We start from the raw sequence: 24,334 nt of genomic DNA, 5'->3' as shown, positions 1-24,334 counted from the left end.
GACGTGTGTTGTTGTTTAAGCCAGGTTTATCGGGATATAATCGACATCACTAAAATCCACCCCTCTCACTGTGCTGTTCTGAGGACAGATGCGTCCAGTTGCATCACCACCACAGTCAGCATACAGAATGCTCCCGTCACCATCCCATCACCCCCCAGAATCCCCTTTGTAGCCGACCCTTCCCGTCGCCAGCCCCCGGCAACCCCCATCTGATTTCTGTCGCTGGAGATCAGTTTTGCCTTTTCTGGAACGTCCCTGAAGCGGAATGACCGGACCTGCCCTTGGGGTCTGTCTTCTTTCACTGGTCGCAAGGCATCCGACGGCCACCTTGTCACAGGCGTTAGTCCTGTGCTCCTCGTGACTGCTGGCTGGTTTTCCGTGATACAGACGCATGCATCCAAGACGTCTGGGCGATTCTGGTTCTCGGGGCCGCGCTTAGCGCGCTCAGGAGCCCTTGCACGCGGGCTGGCGTCTCTGCCTGTCTCTCCCCAGCGTCCAGTCGGCGCTCTGTGCGTATTCGTCGGGATTTCTGGGTTGTACGCTGAGATAGATGTAACATGAGAAACCACCAGAACGCATTGCAAAGTGGCTGCACCCCAAGGCACGCCCGCTGCCACGCCCAGGAGTTCCCGTGTCCTGGTTGTCAGTGTCCGTGAGCCTGGCCGTCCTGGTGGGTGTGCAGTGGCCCCTCGCCGGGGTTTTGGTTTGTGTTCCCCTCAGGACTGGTGCTTTGAGCATCTTCCCATGGGCTTCCATGGTCTCGGGTGGGGTGCGGGGAGCACCGGCTGGGAGCCGGGGCCCGAGTCCCGGTCTCAGTTCAGCCGCCAGCTCGCTGGGTGACCTTGGGCAAGTCCCTTCCCCGCTCTTGCCTCGTTTCCTTCGCTGTTCGCTGCGGGTGATAATGCCGCTCGGGGCTGTTGTGAGGATGGAGGCCGAGGTCACTGTGGGAAGGGGCTTGCCAGCCGCACGCCCGTCGTGCGGTCGTCGTTATGATTCCCAGGAACAGCAGCCGCCAGTGCCCTGTGCTCTGTCTCTGCCCGTGGACTCAGCACATCCCTTCCGTCCTTGTTCACTCCCCACCACGACCACAAGAGATCAGCGACAAGGGCAACCGACGTTAATCCATCTTTGGCCTTGCCAGCCTGCAGGTCACCTTCACAAGCACGTCTGTTTGATTTTCTGTGGTGCAGGAAGGTGGCTCATACACGGTGAGCCGTCCTTTCTGGAAAACCATTCACCGTCACTGTCCTCCCATCCCAGCCTCGGCCCCCGCCCCATCTGGCTCCTCCCACGAGCTCTCCTGAGCTGTACAGGCAGTGCCACGTTTCCACCTTCTCGGCCGAGAACCTTCGAGTCATCCTGGACCGCGCGCTCGCGCCCACATGCAGTCACCCAGCAGGTCCTGTGGCGCCTTTATTAAGAGAGATGCAGAAGCTTGCCATCACCTCCATCACTTGCTGCCAGCCCAAGCCCTCCTCTCTCACCTGGACCACGGCCGAGGCTTGCTCATGGGTCTCCCCGTTCCCCCACCCTATAGTCTGTTCTCCAGAAAGCAGTCAGAGAGGTCCTGCGCCCCCTCAGAGACCCGTCCTTCTCCTGCCTGGGGCCGGCATCCTGGCTGCCGCCCCGGGACCTTCTGCCCAGACCCCTCCGGGCTGCCCGGCTCCGCCCTCCACTCGGGCTCTGCCCCAAGGCCACCTCCTCGAACACCTCTGTCCCTGTTCCCTCCTGACTTCTCTCCATGGCACACGGCCCCGCCGGGATGTATTTAGTACTTAACGGTTGGTCCCACATCCAGGAGGTCACCCCTCCACTCCACAGAGGGTCTGCAGGTCTGGAGCTTGGGACACAGCCCTCGGCACACGCGGCCCTGTGAGCACCTGCTGCATCGACAGGCACGTGAATGATGAGGAATCAGGGCTGGTAACGGTGGTCCTATCCCAGTGTGAAGGTCAGTGTCACAGGGCAGCGGTTATCCTGAAACCCCCAGGGGGTCAGCAGGTGGCCCCTGGAGGTCATGCTCCTCCAGTCTCAGGTGGGTTCACACGTGCCTTCTCAAATGGGCTGAATAAGGGGGACCCTTGGGTGTGAGAAGAAAATATTAAAACTTCTATGGACTTTTGAATACCATTCTTTTAAAATTTCGCTGTGTATATGTGTTGAGCAGTATGGCCAATATAGTGATCAGATAGCACGTGTGTACGCTTTATAAACAAGCGGACAAAGTTATTTACAAATGGAGATGTGCCATGAGAAGAGTTGAAAGACTTGTTCCAGAGGTGAGCTTCTTAACCAGGGGCACATTTGCCCACCAGGTAGGGGTGTCAGGTAAAATACAGAATGCCTGGCTAAATATGAATTCTGGAATTTTAGACGAGCAAATAGGGTTTTTAAACAGTATGAGTATATCCCCAATATTGCTTGGGACATACTTATACTAGAAATTATTCATTGCTTATCTGAAATACAAATTGGACTGGGCGTCCTATATTTTTATTTGCTGAATCTGGCGGCTCTGTCCCGAGGGGATACGTGGCAGTGTCTGGAGACAACTCTGACGTTGCAGCTGAGGGGGGCGCTCCTGGCGTCTCGTGGGAGGAGGGGTGCTGCTCAGCACCCCACGGTGTTCGGGACGGCCCCTCCCCATACAGACTGCGTTGCCCCACTTGTCATTTGAGACTCTTCTCTGGGGGGGACCGCTTGGTGGTGCCGGTGGCTCTCCTGGTCCTTGTCACCCTTGGGGGAAGGGACTTTCCACTTGGTGGGCTCCAGGTCTGCTCCAGAAACCAGAGGAAGCCCGGCGACAGTGCCCACCGGCCAGCTCACCACGTACGATGTTCACGGAGAGGAAAGTCAAGACCCCTTAGGTGGTCCTTGCAGGCCAGACAAGGCAAACTTGATTTGGGAAGGTGATGGCCGTCGTGTGAAACTCAGTCGCTTTCCATTCTTGTCCTGCCTCTTTATTTTTCAACGTAATTGCCCCCCAAAGCTCTCCGTCCACATGGTATTGAAAGTCCAACAGGACGTTATTTTCCACTGAAGACCATTCCCTGCCTCTCTTCCCACCTCAAACCCTCTTTCCCAGACGGGCTCACACTTCTCTCTGTTAGTTGTTTCTTCTGATTATTTTTCACTAACTCTAAGTATTTTGCTTTTATTGCTACTTCGTGATCTTTCACATTTTAAACACCCTTTATCTCTCTTGCACAACTCCCCACCCTGCGCCCCCTGCAGCCTCTTCCGCCTCCCCATCCTCATGGAGCTAAATGGTGCCCCTCGGTTAAAGCAGTATTTAGCGTGTGAAGCGTCATGGACAGTGTCAGTCACGTTCCCATCAGGCTGCACGACGTGCTAGAGTCACATTTCTTTTCTGCAACAACCTTTTGTTTTCTCTGGGGTTAATAGACGCTTCTCTCCTACAAGCTTAGTTTTCTGCGTCTGGTCCCCTGTTTCTTCTCCAAGCCATCTATCTCAACCCTAAGATTCTCTCCACGTGGTAAGCCCTGCGGATAGGTGACGGTTCCACTGTTTGAGGGGGTTTCCTCCCACGCTTCTGTCCACCCTCGGCCACAGCTGGGAGCACCGTTTCTCCGCGTCTCACATCTTGTCTTATCTTGGTGTTTGCCTTCCCTTCCTAGCTTCTTGGGAAACAGTGCGCGGTGGGTAAGTTTTTAAGAACTTGTGTGTCTGGAAATGTCCTTATTCTGCCCTTACGCTCGATAACTTGTCTGACTACAGAATACTGGGCTTGAAATAATTTCCCTCCAAATGTTAAAGGGTATTGGGGTTGCCACTGAAAAACAGATGCCACCTGATTCCCGATCCTCTGTGACGTATTTCGTGGGTCTGGAAACTTCTGGGCCCCCTCCCTTCTGAAATCTCATGGTGTTGAGGCTGCAGTGTGGGTCTCTTCTAGGAGCTGCCTGGGAGCTTGGCAGTGTCTTTCATTATGAAGATTCCTGCCCCTCACTTCTGGGAAATTTTCTTTTACTGTACCTTTAATTTAAAATAGTACTATTTTGCCTCCGTCTTGTGTGTTCCGTAACATCTACTGGTCAGGTTCTGGGCCTTTTGGGTTGGTCCTTTTATTCTCGTACCTCTTCTCCCTATTTTTAATCTCTCAATCTATCTCTTTCTCTTTAGCTGTTCAACTTTCTGGGAAATTTCCTCAAACTATTTCTTCCTACTTTTCCATGATATTTTTGGTTTTGTTTTACGAATATACTTTAAATTTCCAAGATTTTTTTCTTATTATTTGAATCATTCTTCCTTTCTTATGGCACCCTGTTCTTCTTTCATCGATACACCATCTTTCCCTTCCTGACAGTTGTTAACTGTGCCTTCTCTGGAGCTTTCTTCTCCTCCCTGCATTTTCTGTTTCCTGAGAGTTCTTTTTTCTTTCTGCCTCCTTCTTTTTTCCCAGCTTTTGGGTTTGATCTCTGTCTTTGTTGTGAGGGTCTCCACTCAGTGTCCGGGGTCCACAGCTGACCTCCATTCTCAGAGTGGGTGTGAGCAGGACGGCACATTACTCTGAATTAAGCCAGGCTTGGCGAGGGCCTCCCAGGAGGGCAGTGACCCAGGAGCCAGTTGTTTCACAGGAGGATTCCCAAAGTCAGTATCTGTGCTCACAGCTCCCCAGATGACCATTTCTCTGGAGGGGGTCCTCTGGTTTCCAGCCGCCGGGGAAGAGGCTGCTCGCCAGTGAGTGGGAGGAGGGGGTGCAGGTCTTGGGCATGGCAGGCAGCCTGCAGCCTGGTGGTTGATTGATGGATTGAGGCAGCCAGCCATCATCTTGACTTGTGCCTGGGTTCCCCAATTCAAGAACAACCCCTGCCATTGCCAGGGTGGGAGAAGGATGGTCTCAGCCGATTGGGGGTGGAGAGGAAAGGGCACGGGGGTCCAACCAGGGCTCTTGCTCCCCATCTTAGCCCACACTCCCACCCTCGGGGACTCCTGGGGTCTTCACTTCGTGCTCTCCATCACTGGGACCCCCCCCCCGGCAGCCTTCTCTCCACTTGCTTTACATCTTCCATCTGACAGTGTCCACCTCTGACCCCCACTGCTCCTGGTGGGCATGTGCCGTCTCTGCCTCTGCTCTAGTTCTGTTCTTGTTAAAGGGCAGAGAAAAATGGCGTGTGTTCTTTCAGCCAAATTTAACTGGGCGCTGCAGAATCTTTTTCAAAATTCCCAATTATATGTAAGAGAAAGTCTCAGTGAGGTATTAATATGACTCTAATACCTCTCCGGAAGTTGCCAGTCTCTCTTTTTAATGAAGAATGAGAAAGTCCCAGGAAAGCAGGAGCATCTGGCTAGAAGTTAATCATAGTGTATTATTCTCATGGGTCCCTGAGGGTTTTCTTTAAAAAGCAAATGATACTGATTTCTCATTGGTGGCAGTGACGTAAATTTCTTTTGAAAATAAATTTAGATATTGTTAGAAGTGATGTTAAAGAAACATGTTAAGTGAATAACAGGTAGGTATTGCGGAGATTTGGCAGACGTTTGAGGGAGGTACTTGAACAGCTGGTATTTGGGAACCACCTTGACCTGACGCTTGGCAGACCCAGGTTCACCCTAGCTCCACGTCTCATGGCCGTGGGCCACCTGCCACCTGCTCCAGGATCCCTTTGAGAATGCAATACGGTATTGATATGAAGTGCTGGCCTGGGGGCACCTAGAGGTGTGTGGAGCCCACTTTAGAGATCGCTGCCCTGGGTCTTGGTGACAAGTAGCTGTCCCCGTGTCACTTTGGCTTCCGAAGCACAACGTCTGCCCTTGATTCTGCCAGGAAGACACATGCGAAGGTCATGCTCACAGTTTCTGCTTCACATACACACACCTAATAATAATAAACCACATTCCTAACTCCTATTCCAAGCATGGCATCTCCATCATCTCTGATCAATATTGTCTTCAGTGTCAGCCTAGGAAAAAACATTCAAGTCTGTGGTTAAATAAGGAAATTGCAGAGAGTTTATAAACTGGTGAAAGACCCACAACTGTCCTACTTTGGGGAGAAATACCCTTTATCCGGAGATGGTATTCTTTTTGTTATTTCTTGAAATGATAATAACAGTAGAAAAGAATGGATCTTAGGGGTTCTATTTAAAATGTGGGGGGAAAAATCAGCTCTACATTAGACCAAAAACCTCTTCTGAAAATGTTACTGACTTTTGGTTTTGGACCTCTGATTCTGGCCAGTGTGGGGTAACAGGCATGGGAATTACCTTCCTGCTGTAAATGACCAGAAAGCTGGAGGGAATGTACCAAGCACAGCTCTCACACACTGGACAATAGACAGTGAAAGGGACAAACAAGGGCCCATGACTGCACCAGCTCACTGTAGGGAAGGGAAGTGAAATAGAGGTGGTCCTCACTGAGTGGAGGAGAGAGAGCTTGGAGTTCAGGGAAGCCAAATTAGCAAGACTTGGAGGGCAGAGTGCTGGGGCAGAGAGAGCTGCAGAGAGGCCCCACCAGGTCGTGGCTGATGTGTGCATGTATGTGAGGGAAGGACAGATGGCTGGGGAAAGAGCTGCCCAAAGGAGCAGGCAGAACAATCCTTGGAGCTCACACAGGGCTTAGGATAGTCTCTGTTTACACCAGTCAGGATGGAAAGACCTTAGAATACACTGGGCTTTAGTAGAATCCTCATGAGTATTTTCTGAATAATGACGGTAAGTTAGTTTTAGCCTAAGTCTGTTCTGGACCCACCCTAATGACACTTGATAAAAAGGCTTTGGAAGAGTCTAACTAATTCCAAATAACTCAGAACTGCACACCAGAATAAAATCCAAGACCATTTAAAGGAGCACCACAAAAACCAGAAAGCAACAGTGAACATTCACAGTGTCTGGCATTCAATCAAAATTAACCAGGCATGCAAAAACAGAAAATTCAGACCCAAAACCAGGGGGAAGAATCAGTCAGTAGAAAAATACCCAGATGTGGCAGAGATGATGGAATTCGCAGACAAGGATGTTAAAACAGCTACTAAAAATATGTTCCATACATTCAAGAGGGAAGAGCAATAAACAATAAGAAGCAAAATGAAAGATATAAAAAAGTCACAATGGAACTTTGAGTTGAAAATTTAATATCCAAAATGAAAAATATGCTGGATATAATTCACAGCAGAGTAAACACTGTGGATTTAAAGATCAGCAAGTTTGAAGCCATAGAAACTATTCAAATTAGAGCAGAGAGAAAAAAGACTTAAAAAACAAAATAATAGAACTGTGGTGGCCCGTGGGATAATATCCAGTCATCTAGCCTGTGTGTAATTGGAGTTCTAGAAAGAGAAAGAGGCAGGGACAAAACCTGTTTTGAGGAAATAGTGGCCAAAAGCTTTCTGAATTTGATGGAAACTAGAAACCCTCAGATGCAAGGAGCCAAATAAAGCCTGTTTTGAGTAAACACTGAGAAAGCCACATCAAGGCACATTGTAAACAAATTGCTGAAAACCAGTAATAAAAAGAGATCTTAGAGGCAACCAGATAAAAATGACACATTGTGGACAGAGGAACAGAGCCGTGAGGGACAGCAGACTTCTTGCCAGAAACCATGCAAGCCAGAAAACAATGGGGAAGCATCTTTGAAGTGCTCAGGGCGGTGGGGGCCGGGGTGCCTGTCAACAATGATTTTATTAGCCAGTGAAAATGCGGTTCACAATTGGAAATAAAATAGAGACTATTTCAGGCAAGCAAAAACCAATAGAATTCATTGTTAGCAAATCCGATTTACAAGAAGTGTTAAAGGAGGTTCTTCCAACAGAAAAACAAATAATCCCAGATGGAAATTTAGATCTACACAAAGCAGTGAAGTGACCCAGAAATAGTAATTAAATAGGTAAATGTAAAAGATATTTTTCTAATTTTTACATCTCCTGCAACGGTATTTCACTGTTTAAAACAAGAATAATAACAATGTATTTGGGGGTTTATAGTTTACAAGGAAGTAAAATCTGTGACGATAATAGCACAAGGGATGGGAGGGGGACATAGGAGTATATTGTTGAGTGATTCTTACACCAAATGTGATGGGGAATAATATTACTTGAAGGTAGGTTGTGATAAGTTAAAGAGGTATATTATAACCTCTAGAACATCCAGTAAAAATAAAAAATTAAGGGGTAACTAATAAGCCCATAGTGGGAATAAAGGAGAATCATTAAAATAAAACCCTTGATTAACCTAAAAGAAGACATGACAATAAGAAAGAAAAACAAAGAACAGATGGGGCAAGTAGAAACCCAGAACAAGGAGGTAGATTTAAACCCAACTATATCATAATTACATTAATTACATAATTAAACCCAACTATATCATAATTACATTAAATAGTCTAACACTCAAAATGAAGACAGAGATTGCAAGGTAGGATAAGGAAGCAAGACCCAAGTAAATGCTGCCTACAAGAAGTGCAGTTTACATAGGAAGCCACAAAGGTTAAAAGTAAGAGGATGGGAAAAGATGTACCTTGCTAACACTAACCAGTAGAAAACTGCAGTGACCGTACTAACACCAGACAAAGTAGATTTCACGTCAAAAAGAGTATTTCCAGGGACAAAGAAGTCCATTCATCAAGATAAAGGCGTCAATTCATCAAGAAGACACAATGCTGAATGTGTATACCCCCAGTAACAGCTTCAAGATACATGAAATGAAAACTGATAGAGCTGAAAGGAGAAATAGAGAAATCACAATTATTGCTGGCAGTTTCGATACCCTGGGCTTAGTCAGGGTTCAGCCAGAGGAGCAGAACCCGCAGGAAGTGTGTTTGTATCAAGAAGATGAGAAGTCCATTCATGCCGTTGTATAGGCTGCAAAGCAAGTGTGACAGCAGGTTGACGTGGGTGCAGACACAGCCAACGCTGTTGTTCATGGGAGGAATTTCTTCTTTCCCTGGGGAAGCCTCAGCCCAGCTCTTAAGGTCTTCTGACTGATTAAGCCAGGCCCACCCAGATCATCTCCTTTACTTAAAGTCCACTGATTAGGGACTGTAATCACATCTGCAAAATCCCCTCCCAGCAGCACCCAGATGAGTGTTTGACTGGGTAACTGGAGACCGTATCCCAGCAAAGCAGACACATCAGGAAGCATCACAACCCTCCTTCCCCCAACAAAGGAGGGAACAAGTAGAAAATCAGTGATGACACAGAGCACTTGAAAAAGGTTGTCAATTAACTTTACCTAATTGACATTTACAGAACTTTCCACCCAACCGCAGTAGAACACACATGGAGGATTCATCCAGATGGACTACATTCTGGACCATAAAATAGATCTCAGTAAATTTAAGAAGATTAAAACCCTTCCAAGTATGTACTCTGATCACGAGGGGATTAATTTCAAAGAGGTCAGGAGAATTCTCCAAGACCAGGCAGCTGGTAAGTGGTGGAGCTAGGATTTGAACAGAGCCCCTCTTGCCTTTGAAAGATGCACCCACTTCCTGCTATGCCTCCCTGACTCCTGGGGGTGAGCAGGTCTGCGCCTGGTGGGCTAGAGATGTTTGGCACCTGGCTGCAGTTGCATCTTGTCACATGCTTACCGTTGCTGGTGATCCTGTGTTATTAGGACCAGCCTGTGCAAACGCTCGTGAATTCAGGCTCACATCCATCATCATGAAGGGCCTCGTGTACTCCACCCCTGGGTGCTTCTGTCTTCGGAGATGCCAGGGTGAACTGATGCAGCTGGCGTTTCTCTCTGAGGACCCAGAGATGCAGTAGAGAGAACATGATGAATTGGACCTGGGCCGTCAAGGGAGCTGGCTGGGGAGCCGGTGTCCTGTCAGTCAAGGCGCAGAGGCGCCGGAGAAGGAGATCTGTCCTGGGACGCCGAGGAGCAACCCCAGGCCCGTCCAGTACCCTCCAGACACTGCCAGAACCCTCTCCAGCAGAGCTCGGGGTGGTGGAGGTGGTGGTGCCCTGAGCCAGTGCAGCAGGCTTCACACATCGCCCTCTCTCCCACAGAATAATAGAGCAGGTCCTGCTCCAAAACGTCTTGAACTTGGAACTCAAAACAGCAACGGAGAGAAAACTGTAATTCAAAAAGATACATGTACCACAATGTTCATTGCAGCACTGTTTACAATAGCCAGGACATGGAAGCAACCTAAATGTCCATCAACAGACGAATAGATAAAGAAGATGTGGCACATATATACAATGGAATATTACTCAGCCATAAAAAGGAACGAAACTGAGTTATTTGTAGTGAGGTGGATGGACCTAGAATCTGTCATACAGAGTGAAGTAAGTCAGAAAGAGAGAAACAAATACCGTACGCTAACGCATATATATGGAATTTTAAAAAGCAGTACTGATGAACCTAGTGGCAGGGCAGGAATGAAGACGCAAATGTAGAGAACAGACTTGAGGGCACAGGGTGGGAAGGGGAAGCTGGGATGAAGTGAGAGAGTAGCATTGTCATATATACACTACCAAATGTAAAATGGATGGCTAGTGGGAAGCAGCCGCATAGCACAGGGAGATCAGCTCGGTGCTTTGGGACCACCTAGAGGGGTGGGATAGGGAGACGTAAGAGGGAGGGGATATGGGGATATATGTATACACATGGCTGATTCACTTTGTTGTACGGCAGAAACTGGCACAACATTGTACAGCATTTATACTCCAATAAAGATGTGGGGGGAAAAAAAAACCAGCTGAGGGAAATACCAGTGTTAAGGTGGGCACATTTTTAATTGTTATCACTGCGTCTCTGTCCCCTGGCGGGCTTCTCAGCTGCCTGCTGCAGGTCGTTCCAGACCTGTCAGCCCAAAGGCCATCTGAGCATCTTTCACAACTCGCAAATGACCAGCACATCATCTTGCATACTCATCTGCTTTTGTAGTAAGTTTGGGTAAAAAGCGGCTTTGGAAAAAAAGAGTCAATTAAATCCAAACAGATATCACGTGAAATACGTATGTGAACCGTGGATGGTGAAATGATGGGTTCTCATGCGTGGCCCTAAAAGCTTTGGCAGAATGGGGTGTGGCTCATTCCCATGTGGCATGTGGCAAAGAAGTTCTAATTTTGGAACCCGGCACGCTTTTCCGAGGCCATAGAAATGGTAAAGCAAAGGAGAGGCCTTCCTGTACTTATCTGGTGATTGACAGGTGATAATGTTTTATTGGAGCAGAAACATTTCCGGACTAATTTATTCCTTCACTCATCTGGGTTAAAAGGGGTGGGGGGAGTTCCAGGGAGAGAAGGAGAAAATGGGAGCGGATTGGGGGGGGGGGGGGCTAAGCTGAACGTGTTTGCCAAACCACACATACCCAACTTTCATAACTAAAACGAAACGTTGAATTAATCACAACAAATTAAAACACTATTTATTGAGGAACGGAGGGGCCCAACTTTTTGTAGCTTGTGGAATTTCCTCTGTCCCTCCTGTTCTTCTCTCCCCTCTCCCCTCTCCCCAGCCTCACTCCCCACTGGCAGATGAACTTGTTTTTCTTGCCACGGGAGTCCATCGAAATCAGAACACTACCTCGACAGGAAGCAACATATTCTATAGTTACCCTGGGAGCGGGGAGGTGTCCGTTCTCCTTCCTGGCACTTGGCATCCCAGGCAGCCTGGGGATGTGCCCTCGTACCCCGCTTCCACTCCTCCTGCCAGGGCCAGTCACCGTCAGGACGTAGCCAGGCTTTTTTATTGCAGCAAAGTGAAACTCACTCACCGAATTCTTTCCACTTTTAAAACACTGCCTGGCTCGCTTCTCACGGAGGTCGTGTTGACTCTTGCGATCCACAGCTTCTGAAAGCTCCTCGGTCTGTAACGTAGGCCACAGGGGAATGCGACGCTTTTATTCTCTCTCCTAGGAGTTCTGTGACTTTTCAATCCTATTCCAGTGACTGAGCTCTCGAGACCACCCCGCCGCCCCCTCCCTCTGTCACGTGATGCAGAATTGGAGATGGGAGGGGAGGACCGGCCCCAGGCTTGGGGGGTGGGTGACAGCTGGGAGAATAGAGGGGGAAGGTTTGGGGGGGCTCTGGTAAAAGGGGCTCGGGGGTTGGGCTGTGAGAATTGGGGGAGAGGAGGGAAGGGGCGCCACAGGTTATGAACTGGGCTCTGAAGGCTGGGGTGAGAGGAGCCGTGCCCCTGAGTGGCATCTGCTCCGCTGATGCGCCGGGCCCTTCCCGAGGGCACTGATGCAGAAAAGGAGCACCATTGCCTGCTTCTTGCCCTCAAGAGGACGCCTCATTCTGCCACCAAAGGGTAGAGCGTGAGATGGACTTTTGTCATCATTCTGCCTGTTTTCAGTATACCCTGGACTCTGTTTTTAAAGGAGGTGTTTAGACTTGCTATGTTGGAAAAGCAAAAAAAAATAATGTTTTGTAAAACAAATATTCACTGGCTAACTAATATTTTGGGTAGACTTAGGTTTCCCCACATGTGAGGTTTGCTTGAAGAGGAGACGGACCACATCAGGGGAGAAGGTGGAGAAAGATTCCTTCATTCATTAAAAGTGATTATTGGGTTAGAATTGCAGTCTTGCCGTGGGCAAAGAGAGGGTGCTGAGCGCTGTCACCGGAGGAGGCCCTTTCTCTTTCACAGCCAGGTGTCCTGGGTTCCCACAGACCCACTGGATCAGACCACTTAATGGGCCATCAGAATTTTTCCCTTAAACCCCAACCCACCTCTCCCCATCCTCCCAGTATGGATATATCATCATTCAAGTTAGGTTGATAACCTGTGTTAGTAATTTTGTTTACAGCAGTGATTCTCATGGTGGGGGTGGCCCCAGACCAAGGGCATCAGCGTTACCTGGGAACTTGTTAGAAATGCAGATTCTCAGGCCCAGCCCCACATTTGCTGAGTCAGAAACTCTAGAGGGAGGGGCCAGGCCATCTGCCTTTTAATAAGCCCTCCATGTGATTCTGACACAGTTTGAGAACCTCTGGCCTTTGGAACTGTGCACTTTAAATGGGTGAATTTTATGCTCAGTGAAGATTTCAAAAACACACACACAAAAATAGACCTTGTGAAGCAAAAATTATACTGCTGTTCTGTGGGGTTTATAGCTGGTCAAAGTAAATATATGACACCAATAGCACAAAGGATGGAAAGAGGAAATGAGAACATGTATGTTGTTGTAAAGTTATTTCCCTATATGTGAAGTGGTTTAATATTATCTGGACAGACTTTGATACGTTAAAGTTATATATTTTAAGCCCTGTTGCAACCACTAAAAGCTAAAAGGAGAGGTAATCAATAAGGTTGTAGCAATGGAATCATAAAAAATACTCAATCCAATAGAAGGAGGAAAATAGTGACAGAAATTTAAAAGGAACAGATGAAGACAAATTGGAAAATTAATAGTAAGATGATAGATTTAAATTCAGCTTCCCAATGAAAAGATAGAGATAAGATTGTGTAGAAAATAAGACACAAATATATGTTCTCTCAAAAAAATTTTTTTAACATTGAAACATAAGTGGATTGAAAGTAAACAGACAGAGAAAGTCACACCATGAAAATGCAAATCTAAAGAAAGCTGGGGTAAAGATATTAACATCATGCAGAGTAGACATCAGAACAAGGAAGATTACCAGAGATGATCAGGGACATTTTATAGGAATAAAATTGTCATTCTGGGGACTTCCTTGGTGGCGCAGTGGTTAAGAATCCACCTGCCAATGCAGGGGACACACTTCGATCCCTGGTCTGGGAAGATCCCACATGCCGCGGAGCAACTAAGCCCGTACGCCACAACTACTGAGCCTGCGCTCTAGAGCCCGCGAGCCACAACTACTGAAGCCTGCGTCCCTAGAGCCTGCGCTCCGCAGCTAGAGAAGCCACCGCAGTGAGAATCCCATGCACTGCCATAAAGAGTAGCCCCCTCTCGCCACAACCAGAGAAAGCCTGCGCGCAGCAACGAAGACCCAACGCGGCCAAAAAAAAAAAAAAAAAAGTGTCATTCTGCAGGAAGACGTAACACTGTAAATGTGCCCTCATCTACACGTGAAACAAAAAGTAAAGTAGAAATAGAAAAATCCACAAATATAGTTGGAAACTTCAGTATGCCTCTCTGTAAGTTATGGAACAAGTAGAAAATCAGTAAGGATGTAGAAATCTTAATCATAATATCGTCTAAGTTGATCTACTTGACATTTATTGGACAATTTTCCCAATATCAGCAGAGTACACGTTTTTTTACAAGTGCATATGGAACATTCACAAAGTATGGTGGGCCATAAAACAAATCTTAACAAATTTAAAAGAAGTGAAATTATGTGAAGTATATTATCTGGCCACAACAGAATTAAACTAAAAATCAATAATATGTAACTCCAAATATTGGAAATTAAACAACATACTTTTAAGTAACCTATGGGTCAAAAAATCAAGAGAAATTAGAAAATAATTTAATTGAACACAAAAGAAAGCACAGGACTTCCCTGGTGGTCCAGTGGTTAAGAATCTGCCTCCCAATGCAGGGGACGCGGGTTCAATCCCTGGTCAGGGAACTAATATCCCACATGCCGCAGGGCAACTGAGCCTGCATGCTCTAGAGCCCGCACACCACAACTAAGATCTGAGACAGCCAAATAAATAAATAGATAGATAGATGTATATATCAAAGAAAGCACAACATATGACCATTTATAGGATGATGCTGGTAAGGCAGCACTTAGAGGGAAATTTATAGCATTAGATGTACCTGTTGGTAAAGAAGAAGTTCTCAAAGCAATAATCTAAGCTTCCACCCTTCAGAGCCTTGAAAAAGGAAGAACACAATAAATCCAAAGTAAGCAGAAGAAAGGAAACTATATAGATAAGAACGGAAATCAATGAACTTGGAAACAGAAAAATAGTAGAGGAAAATCAACAAAATCAAAAGCTGGTTTTTTGAGCAAAACAACAATTGAAAAGCCTTAGCCAGACTGATCAAGGAAAAAAGAGAGCAGTCACAATTACCAATATCCAGAATGAAAGAGGGACATCACTACAGATCCTACAGACATAAACTGCAATAGTAAGGCACACAATAAGAGACTATTAACCTTTATGACAATAAGTTTAATAATATGCATATAATGAACAAATTTCTTGAATGACACACACTATTAAAGGTCACTAAAGGAGAATTAGATAACACACACAGCTCTCTATATAACGTAAAATTTGAATTCATACTTAAATATTTTCCTACAAAAATAAACTCCAGGCCCAGATAGCTGGTAGCTGATGAATTCTACCAAATATTTAAGGTACAAACAATTCCAATTCTACACAAACTCTTCCAGAAAATAGGAGATGAGGGAACACTTCCCAACTCAATTTACAAGCCCAGAATAACCCTGATACCAAAACCAGACAAAGATATTGCAAGTAAAGAAGACTACAGACCAATATGCCTCATAAATATAGACTCAAAAATTCTTAGCAAAATTTTAGCAGATCAAATCCAACAACATATAAAAAGAGTGACACATCATGACCAATTCTGTTTACCCTAGGAATGCAAGATTAATTCAACATTTTAAAACAAATGAATGTAATTCATCATATCAGTGGTCTAAAAGAGAAAAACCATATGATCACCTAAATATATACAGAAAAAGCATTTAGCAAAATTCAGTATCCATTATTGATTTGTAAAAAAAAAACTGTGGTAATTAGGAGTGGAAGAGAACCTCAGGCTCTGATAATAATGGACAAATAATGAACATCTGTGAAGAACCTATAGTTCACATCACACTTCACAGTGAAAGACTGAAGGCTTCTTCCTAAGATTAGAGACAAGGTAGGATGTCTGCTCTTGTCACTTCTATTTGACGTTGGGCTGGAGTTTCCAGCCAGTGAAGTCACTCCAAAAAAAAAAAAAAAAAGTAAAGGGCATTCAAATTGGAAATAAGAAATAAAATCACCTTTATGTGTAATTCAACATGATCATCTATGTAGAAGATCCCAAATGATCTGCCAAAAAAGAAAAAAAAAAAGTTCAAGAGCTAACAAATTTAACAAGGTTGCTGGACACAAAGTCAGTATATAAAAATTAATTGTATTTATATATACTAGAAATGGACAATTGGAAATTGAATTTAAAAGGCAATACTATTTACAGTAACATCACAAAGTTGAAATACTTGGTGGTAATCTTACAAAATATGTTCAAGGTTTGTATGCTAAAAACTACAAAACATTGACGAGAAAAAAATATGAGAAGACCTAAATAATTGGAGAGCTATACCATGTCCATGGATTGGAAGACTTAGTTTTGTTAAGATACCAATTCCCCCCAAACTGATCTATCAGTTCAGTGCAATTCCAATCAAAATCTCACCAGACTTATTTTGGTAGACATTGGCAAGCTAATTCTAACACTTACGTGGAAATGTAAAGGAACTTAAATAGCTCAAACAATTTTGTAAAAGGAAAACAAAGTTGCAAGACACACTATATGATTTTAAGACATACTATAATGCCTCTGTAATTAAGACAGTGTGACATTGTCATAAAGATTGACATGTAAATCAACAAAACAGAATAAAGTCCAGAAGTAGACCCACATACAGATGGTCAATAGATTTTTCAACAAAGGTGCCCGTGTAACTCAATGGAATAAAGACAGTCTTTTCAACAAATGGTACTGGAACAACTGGATATTAATATGCAAAAAAGAGAGAAACAAACCTTGACTTAGATCTTGCCCATATACAAAATTCAACTTACAAAGGTCATAGATCTAAAGGTAAAATTTTAAAACCATAAAACATGTAGAAGAGAACAGAAACAAATCTCTGTGATAATTTGTTAGGCAAAGACTCTTAGGATACCCAAAAATGACCACAAAAGAAAAACTTCATTAATTGAACTTTATCAAAGTTAAAATCTGCTTTTAAAAGACACATTTAAGGACATGAAAAGACAAGCCACAAACTAGGAGCAAGTATTTGCAAAACACATCTGACAAAGGACTTGTAGCCAGAATACTGAACTCTTGTGACTCAATACTAAGACAGATAATCTAATAAGAGGCAGGTAAAAGATCTGAAATAATACATGAAGTAATATACAAAAAGATGCTCAACATCACTAGTCGTTAGGGAAATCGAAATTAAAACCACTGTGAATTACCACTAGACACCTACTAGAATGGCTAAAATAAGAAAATTTAAAAAAAGGAAAGGTAAAGAAAATCAGACTATACCACGCGCTGACGGGCGTGCGGTGCAACAGGAATGTCTCACCTTACTGGTGGCACAGCCTTGTCGGCAAACTGTTTGACAGTTTCCTAAATAGTTAAAGTACCCTTTACATAGGATCCAGCAATTCTGCTTCTCGGTGTCTACTGGGGAGAAATGAAAACCTACATTCCTACAAAATCTGCGCACAGATGTTTATAACAGCTTTATGCCAAGTAGCCAAAGACTGGAACCAACCCAAGTGCTTGTCAACTGGTGCCCAGATGAACAGACAGTGGTGCGTCCATACAATGGAAGCTACTCTGAAATAAGGAGGGAACAGGATGCTGGTACAACCACATGGGTCTCAGGAGTATTGTAGTAAGTGGACGAGACCAGACTCAAAGGCTGCGTGCTGTGGAATTCCACGTACAGAACATTCCAGAGCAGTGAAACCACAGGGACAGAAAAGAGAGAGGTGGTTGCCTGGGGCCAGCGCTAGGTGAGGGACCGTCTGTTAAGGGACCGGTGTTTTGTGTCTCTGTTGCCGGGGAGGGATAGCCTCGCCAGAAACACTTTGTCAGGTCATCCAACTGCACGTGTGAAAGGGGTGAAGTTTACTGTATGTAAATTATGCCTCAGGAAGCCAGAACTTAGTTAAAATGTGTAAAGCCATCAGGCAGGACCTGCCAAATGTAGTAGGTGCTCAATTAAAAGGGGATCCCATCATTGCAGCCCACCTGTCTGTCTGGGGGGGACAGGAAAGACGTCCCATGGGAGGAGGGGACCCTGTGGGCTTGGATGCGAGGAGGTGCTCCAGGCAGAGGGGGAGCCCCTCCAGAGGCAGGAGGGAAGGAGCAGCTTTGTTGGGAGCAGCTGAGCAGCAGAGGCAAAGGTTCTGGCACAAACCCCTCTCCCTGCTCCTTCCTGCCTTCGCCTCCCCCGTGGGTCAGGGAGGTGAGGCTGGCCCACCCGCCTCCGCCCTTGCCCAGTGACACACCCCTCACTGGCTCCATGCCGCTGCCTTTGGTATCTATTTAACCGGGTACCGTATGGATAACCGGGTACCGTATGGACACAGAGACCGAGGTCAAACCCAGAGATGCCAGCCCCCATCTCCCCCAGGCGCTCATACTTGTGCCTGGAGCCATCTTTCCCAGCCCACCTGCCTGAGGACGCACCTCCTTCCCACCTGCTCCCTTCCCCTCTTCTGCTCCTACGAGGCTGAATGAGATGCTGAGGGCAAAAGGGGCCCAGCTTGTGAGACTTTCTTTTGGGGCTTTCCAGCACGGGGGTCAGAGGTCCACAGCATTCGGGAAGGAGCCCAGACATTTGAGGATTTATCCAACTGACTTTGCCCCTGACAGCTCACCCGTAAGTAAGCAAACTCGTTTTCCCGAAGATGCCCGCCCTCTTGCCCCACTCCTGTCCAGCTCTTGGGCATACAAGGGTGCCATGTGGGAAACAGGACCCGACCTTGTAGTGCCACTGTGCCAGGTGCAGCCATAGAGAAAGGCTCAGTGGGGACTGGGGCCGGGACAAGAAATGGTTAAGGGAACCGAGGCAGGCGGTGATGGGTAACCCGCTGACAAAATGACAAGATGACGGGTGTACTGGGAGAGCAGATGCAAGCAAGCCAGTGTTTGAGTAGCCCTAACTATGTGGAGGTGAGGCGGACACACAGAGGCTCCAAGCTGGCAGATACCTGTCCCGGCCTCGTGTCCACAGCCGGGAAGACCCCCTCCCAGGTGGCAGTGCTGCCTTCCCCCAAAGGGAGGGCCGCACGTCTCTGACCGATTCCGCAGTCCTCAACACGGCTCCATCTGAAGAAGGCCTGCTCCCCGGGCCGTGCTGGGGTGGCTCCACAGCCTGGCGTGTCCCCGGCCCGGCAGCGTCGGGGCAAAGGGCCCAGATCTCCCAGCGACACGGGGAGAGCGATGACGGAGGCACAGCAGAGCCACGGCCGGCCTGCCGCTGGAAGATCCCTTTGGAAAGTGGGAGGAACCGGCTATTTAACGTATTCTTTGTGCCATCCCCCCAAAGGCACAGCCAACTGGAAAGCTATCTTAGCAGGAGACTGGAAAGAAAAAGGCAATTTTTCTTGGCCTCGTGGTCTCGGTTTCCTCTGCTTTTGGCGTCGGGGCTGTTTGCTCTCTGATCACCGCCGAGCAGTGGTGCTGGGCAGCGGGCGGCGCCCACGCCCCGTCACCTCCCCATCTCAGGTTGCGGGCACCTCTCAAGTCTGCAGTAAAGCGCCACTGTTTACACAAGCAAAAAGACCAGTGACGAAAGAAAAAACTCCAGGACCACGAAGACGACCTTCACGGGTGTGTGGAAAGCGCCGGAGGCATTAGACCCCCGTGATGCTGTTCCCATAATCTTGTCATTAAGCAAGCGCTGCTGATGGCTGTGTTCAGGGGACACCCCCTCGCTGGCCCTCGGCTCCTGCCTGCCTTGGCTGGGCTTGTGCTGGGACGCGGGCGCGGGTACTCCCAGGAAACACGCTCACTTAAACAAACGTGCATACGCTGGTGCATACACAAGACACGCGCACAGACGTGTGGACCCGCTCCCACTCCCACTGCCTGGGGTGGCCCCGGGGGGGAGTGAGACAACACAAGTATCCTGCACGCTTAGAAGTCGCTCCACCTGAAGTAGACGCTGTGGTGGTTGCCCTTTGTTATTCTGACGATGATGACGGTGACAGTATCTTAGATTCTGGGGCCCCAGGAGGAGGAGTCCAGCCTGGCCCAGTGACCTTCCTCCTGGGAGGACCAGCTCCGCCTCCAGGCCCCCACATCCAAGGACATCTCTTTCCCCGCTGGGACGCTGGATTTGTCAAACTGGGTCATGCTGACGGGTATGCAAACTTGGCCTCTTTATCCCCTTTCCTTATAAATCAGCCCGTAATGGGAGGCTTCGCCAGGAGCCTCTGGAAACAAGAGTTGCTCTTCCCCAGCCAGCCTGGGTAGCGAGTGTGGAGGGTCGGGCTGCCCCACCCGCAGGCTCCACTCGACGTGTTTGCGGGGAGGTGAGCCAGGCTTGGGTCACGTGCTGCAGAGTTGTTTTTGGCACCAGCCTTTTCTGCTGGAGAGCACCAGAGGGGCCGAAGAGTCAAGACGATAGCTCTAAACAATAAGTGCGAGCCCCAGTACCCCCGAAATGTGGCAGGGCTCCCCCTTTTCCCAAGAAGAGGTAGTTCAGCCCAGATGGCATCGGCTGCTCAAATGCACCAGCCCGGGTGAGGGAGCTGCTGGGAGGTGGATGGAGGGGGCAAACTGCCCTCGCTGGAGGGTCGGCCCGCCCGGGGCTGGTCGGGCTGGCGGTGCATTGGCCAAAGGATTCGAGGAAGCAGCCCGTCACCGAGCGGAGGGTGGGTTCCAGAGTAGCTGCTGGTCAGACGGACCCTCGGGGACCCTGGACTTTGGACGGTCCACGTGAGTTTGGACTGCCCAGGGTAGGGAGGGGGGTCCTGGGGGGTGGCAGGGCGTGGGGAGTGCCCTCCGTTAGCAGGAGGAGCGGGTGGGAGTCTGGCCCGAGGTCAGCTCCTGCAGAGGCCCCGCCACGTTCCCACGAGAGGCGGCTGGGGGTCCAGCGCTCCTGGTGGGAAAGCCCTTGAACGTGGAGGGGTGTGGACGCCCAGTGGTCCCGTGCTTGCCCGGCGTTGCCCGCGAAAAGACGCTCAAAGCTGACGGCCTCTCCCGTCTTGCTGGGGTCCCCAGAACCCCAGCACCCTCTGTGCCCACCGTGCAGGCTTGTGTTCAACCCAAGAACCCACACGTTCTACTAATAACCAAGTTCTCCTTGATAAAATTGGAAAATCTCCTGCAGGTCTTCTAAATGCAGCAATTCACAGCCTCTCTGTAATTAGAACAAGGCTAGATTATGCCAATTAGAGTAATAAAGGAAAGCCTGCCTCACTCTGTGGATAATGCTTTTTGTGGAAACAGATTATGAATCACGACCCTGACAACGTACCCCCCAGAGTTTATTTAGGGTTTTTTTGACTTGAAGAAGTCTCTGTAAATTGAACCTCAGAAATGCTGAGCGAATCCCAAATGTGGTTTATAGAAGTTTGAAGTAGTCCAACTTAATTCCAGATTGCCTGCATTTTTTTTTTTTTTTTTTTTACATCTGTGAAATCAGAACCAGACAGATGCTTTATTAAAATGCAGTGCCTAATGCTAATTTTTTTCCCAGGGCTAGTGTAATCGGTCCCGACTTTTTCAGTTTCTCTGAGTGTTTATCTTGGAGTGGCTCGAATCTCTTCCATCCTCTTTCTCCTCCTCCCGTGGCGTCCCCGGTCTCTCTTCCCCCTTGCAGGGTCTCAGGAAGCAGCCTGGGCAGGGAGGCAGGGGTAGGGGCGGCCGCTGGGGTCTGTTTCCCAGACCCTCCTGCTGGGATCGCGGCCTCCAGCCTGCTGGGCTCTGCCTCTCCCACCATTTCTCCTTCCGTGACCCCATGTCCACTCTGGAACTCTGGTCTGGCCCTAAGCTCTTTCACACTCACTGTTTCCGAGCAAACCATGAGCATTCATTACACACCCCCCGCCCCGCTTTTGCCCAAGCTGCTATCCCACCCGGGTGCCTACCATATTAGCCTGAGAATGCCCCCGTCCCCCATCCTCCCGGTGTCTGTTGCTGTTTCACCAATTCCGTGACATCTCCCTCACCCCAAGCACCGCGACTGGCTCCCTCCCCCGAGGTCCCATGTCACTTTGTAGCATCTGTGACATCGTGGGAGACTGTCTGTCGTCATCCTAGAGTGTGACTCCCCGGGGTTGCCCCAGCTGCTGTGTTGAGAAGGATTCTGAGGCTGTGTGACCTGGTAGGGCACTGCCGGCTTCTTCAGTGAGGCCATCGCGGCAGCTCCCGGGCAGACGTCTGCTGAACACGGTCTGGATCCCGTGGTGCTTGAACCTGCCAGAGCACCAGAACCCCTGGAGGCTTGTTAAGCATGGACCCCAGTCCCAGAGCTTCTGGCTCTGGAGGTGGGGACACTGATGCTTGTCCTGGGCCGGCAGCCTCAGCCTCCCCAGGAACCCTGTGCGAAATGCAGACCCTCACCCTGCCCAGGCCTGCTGCGCGAAACTCTACATTTAAAAAGATCCCCAGGGGGCTCCTGTGTTTACCAGAGTTTGAGAAGTGCTGGCTTAGCCCCTCAGCTCCCTGGAGCAGCGACCACGTCCTGTGTCTCTCGCAGTCTTTGCACATACTTGCAGGACGGATGTTCCGTAAGCCAGGTGTTGCCTCATTTTCCCATTTGAAAAGGAAGACCCTTCTTTCCCGAACCTTGTCCCCAGTGAGGGGAAGATGCTCTATTAAAACCCTGAAGGGCGGGCTTCCCTGGTGGCGCAGTGGTTAAGACTCTGCCTGCCAATGCAGGGGACACGGGGTCGAGCCCTGGTCTGGGAAGATCCCACACGCCGTGGAGCAACTAAGCCCGTGCGCCACAACTACTGAGCCCGTGCGCCTAGAGCCCAGGAGCACAGCTCCTGAGCCCGTGCGCCTAGAGCCCATGCTCCGCAACAAGAGTAGCCCCCTCTCGCCTCAACTAGAGAAAGCCCACGCGCAGCAACGAAGGCCCAACGCAGCCGAAAATAAATTATTTAATTAATTAAAAAAAATAAAAACACTGAAGGGCATTACGTACACAGCAGCACTTTTTAAAGTTTCTGGAGGTTCAGCAAACGTGGATAAGATCGGGGGGAGGGCACGCCTTCAGTGGTGCCTTCTGAGCTGTGTACCTGCCCCGTCACCTCTGACAGCAAAAGCGTCTGAGTGCACTTCTCAAAATAGCACCAGAAGGATGAACGTGGTAACGCTTGGACGCCGTACCCGAGCAGTAGGTGGGGTACAGAGGTCTCGTGAGGTCAGGGAGGAATTGACTCGGGGAGGGATGCTGGGCCACGTGGACGCGTGTGCCTGCACAGGCCTGGGACTCCTCTCTGGAAAGCACTGGGTATACCCAACGCGGATTTATTGTGCTCCTGCTGTACGCGGGGCACTGGGCTGGATCCTGGGGGCGGGGAATTGCTCCCTGTGCTGGTTGCCACCGCAGAAAAAGCCACAGAAATACTAACCAACCAGGAGGGAAGCAGATTCCAGGGAACTTTGGAGAGCCTCATGCACCATTCCTAACTCCGACCCCTGCCTGTCCTGCCTTGACTTTTCTGTCTTGTTTCCTCATCTTGATCCTTTGTGCTGCGAGGTGGGTGCTCGTACATGGGGCTTTGGGCTTCGGGCTTCGGACTGGTGGGTGCGTCCGAATCCACGTGTGTAGCTAATCTGGATACATCAGGCCCAAACCTTCCCACTTTTCTGGGCGTCTCTCTTTTTTTTTTCTTGGTCTGAAACATTTTGATTAGTATAGACTCACAAGAGTGGGGAAGACTTTAAAGGCTAATTTCAGGTCCAACACCGACACATTTTAGAGGAGAAAAGAGGGACCCTTGGGCATCTGCCTGGGTAGTGGCTGAACCAGCACTTGACACCCTTCCCCTCCACGGCCCCCACACGCCGGGCGCCATGCTGGGCGTTTTGCACACCTCACACTTTTGATTCGCATAGTGGAAGAGATGACATGTTTGTGAGATTAACAGAGGCTCGTGTTAGCTGGAGCAAGGAGGGCGGGGAAGGAGAGGGTAGCAGAGATTGAGCTGGAGAAGTAGATGAGGATGAGATCACACACAGCCATATGATGCGTGTTTGAGATTCGTCGTTGTCCTGAGGGCAATAGGGAGCCATTGAAGGCTCTAGGCTGGGAGTAGCACAAGCAAAACTGTGCTTTATAAGCATCCCTGCTGGATTTGGCAGGGCTGAGACGGAGGCTGAGGTGAGGCTGGTGCAGAGCCCGGGAGAGCGACGGGGTTGCTTGAACGGGGGCGGTGTGTGTATAAACGTGTAAATGGGATTTTGCAAATTGTTGCAGTCATGCTTTGCCTTCCGTGGAATATTAGTTTCCTGTTGCCTCTGTTACAAACTTGGGGCTTTAAACAACAGAAATTTGTCCTCTCCCAGACCTGGAGGCCGGAAGCCCCCGAATCCAGGTGTCGCAGGGCCGAGCTCCCTCCAGAGGCTCCGGGGGGTCCTTCCTGCCTCCTCCGGCTCCCGGGGGCTCCGGGCTGCATCCCTCCATCCCTGCCTCCTCTCCTCTCCCTCCGTCTCCCTCTTTTAAGGATGTTTGTGACCGAACTCAAGT

At 48.6% G+C, this 24,334-nt stretch overlaps 1 protein-coding gene across 1 annotated transcript in view; it reads left to right on the top strand.

Moving 5' to 3' along the window:
• Positions 1-24,334, top strand: part of ZNF469 (zinc finger protein 469) — a 283,346-nt gene that overhangs the window by 51,692 nt on the left and 207,320 nt on the right. The gene's annotated exons all lie outside the window — the stretch shown is intronic.

Source organism: Eschrichtius robustus, chromosome 19, assembly GCF_028021215.1.
Source record: "Eschrichtius robustus isolate mEscRob2 chromosome 19, mEscRob2.pri, whole genome shotgun sequence".
NCBI lineage: Eukaryota > Metazoa > Chordata > Mammalia > Artiodactyla > Eschrichtiidae > Eschrichtius > Eschrichtius robustus.
Note: the sequence above shows the minus strand (reverse complement) of the source record. Positions and strands in the feature narration are given on the sequence as shown.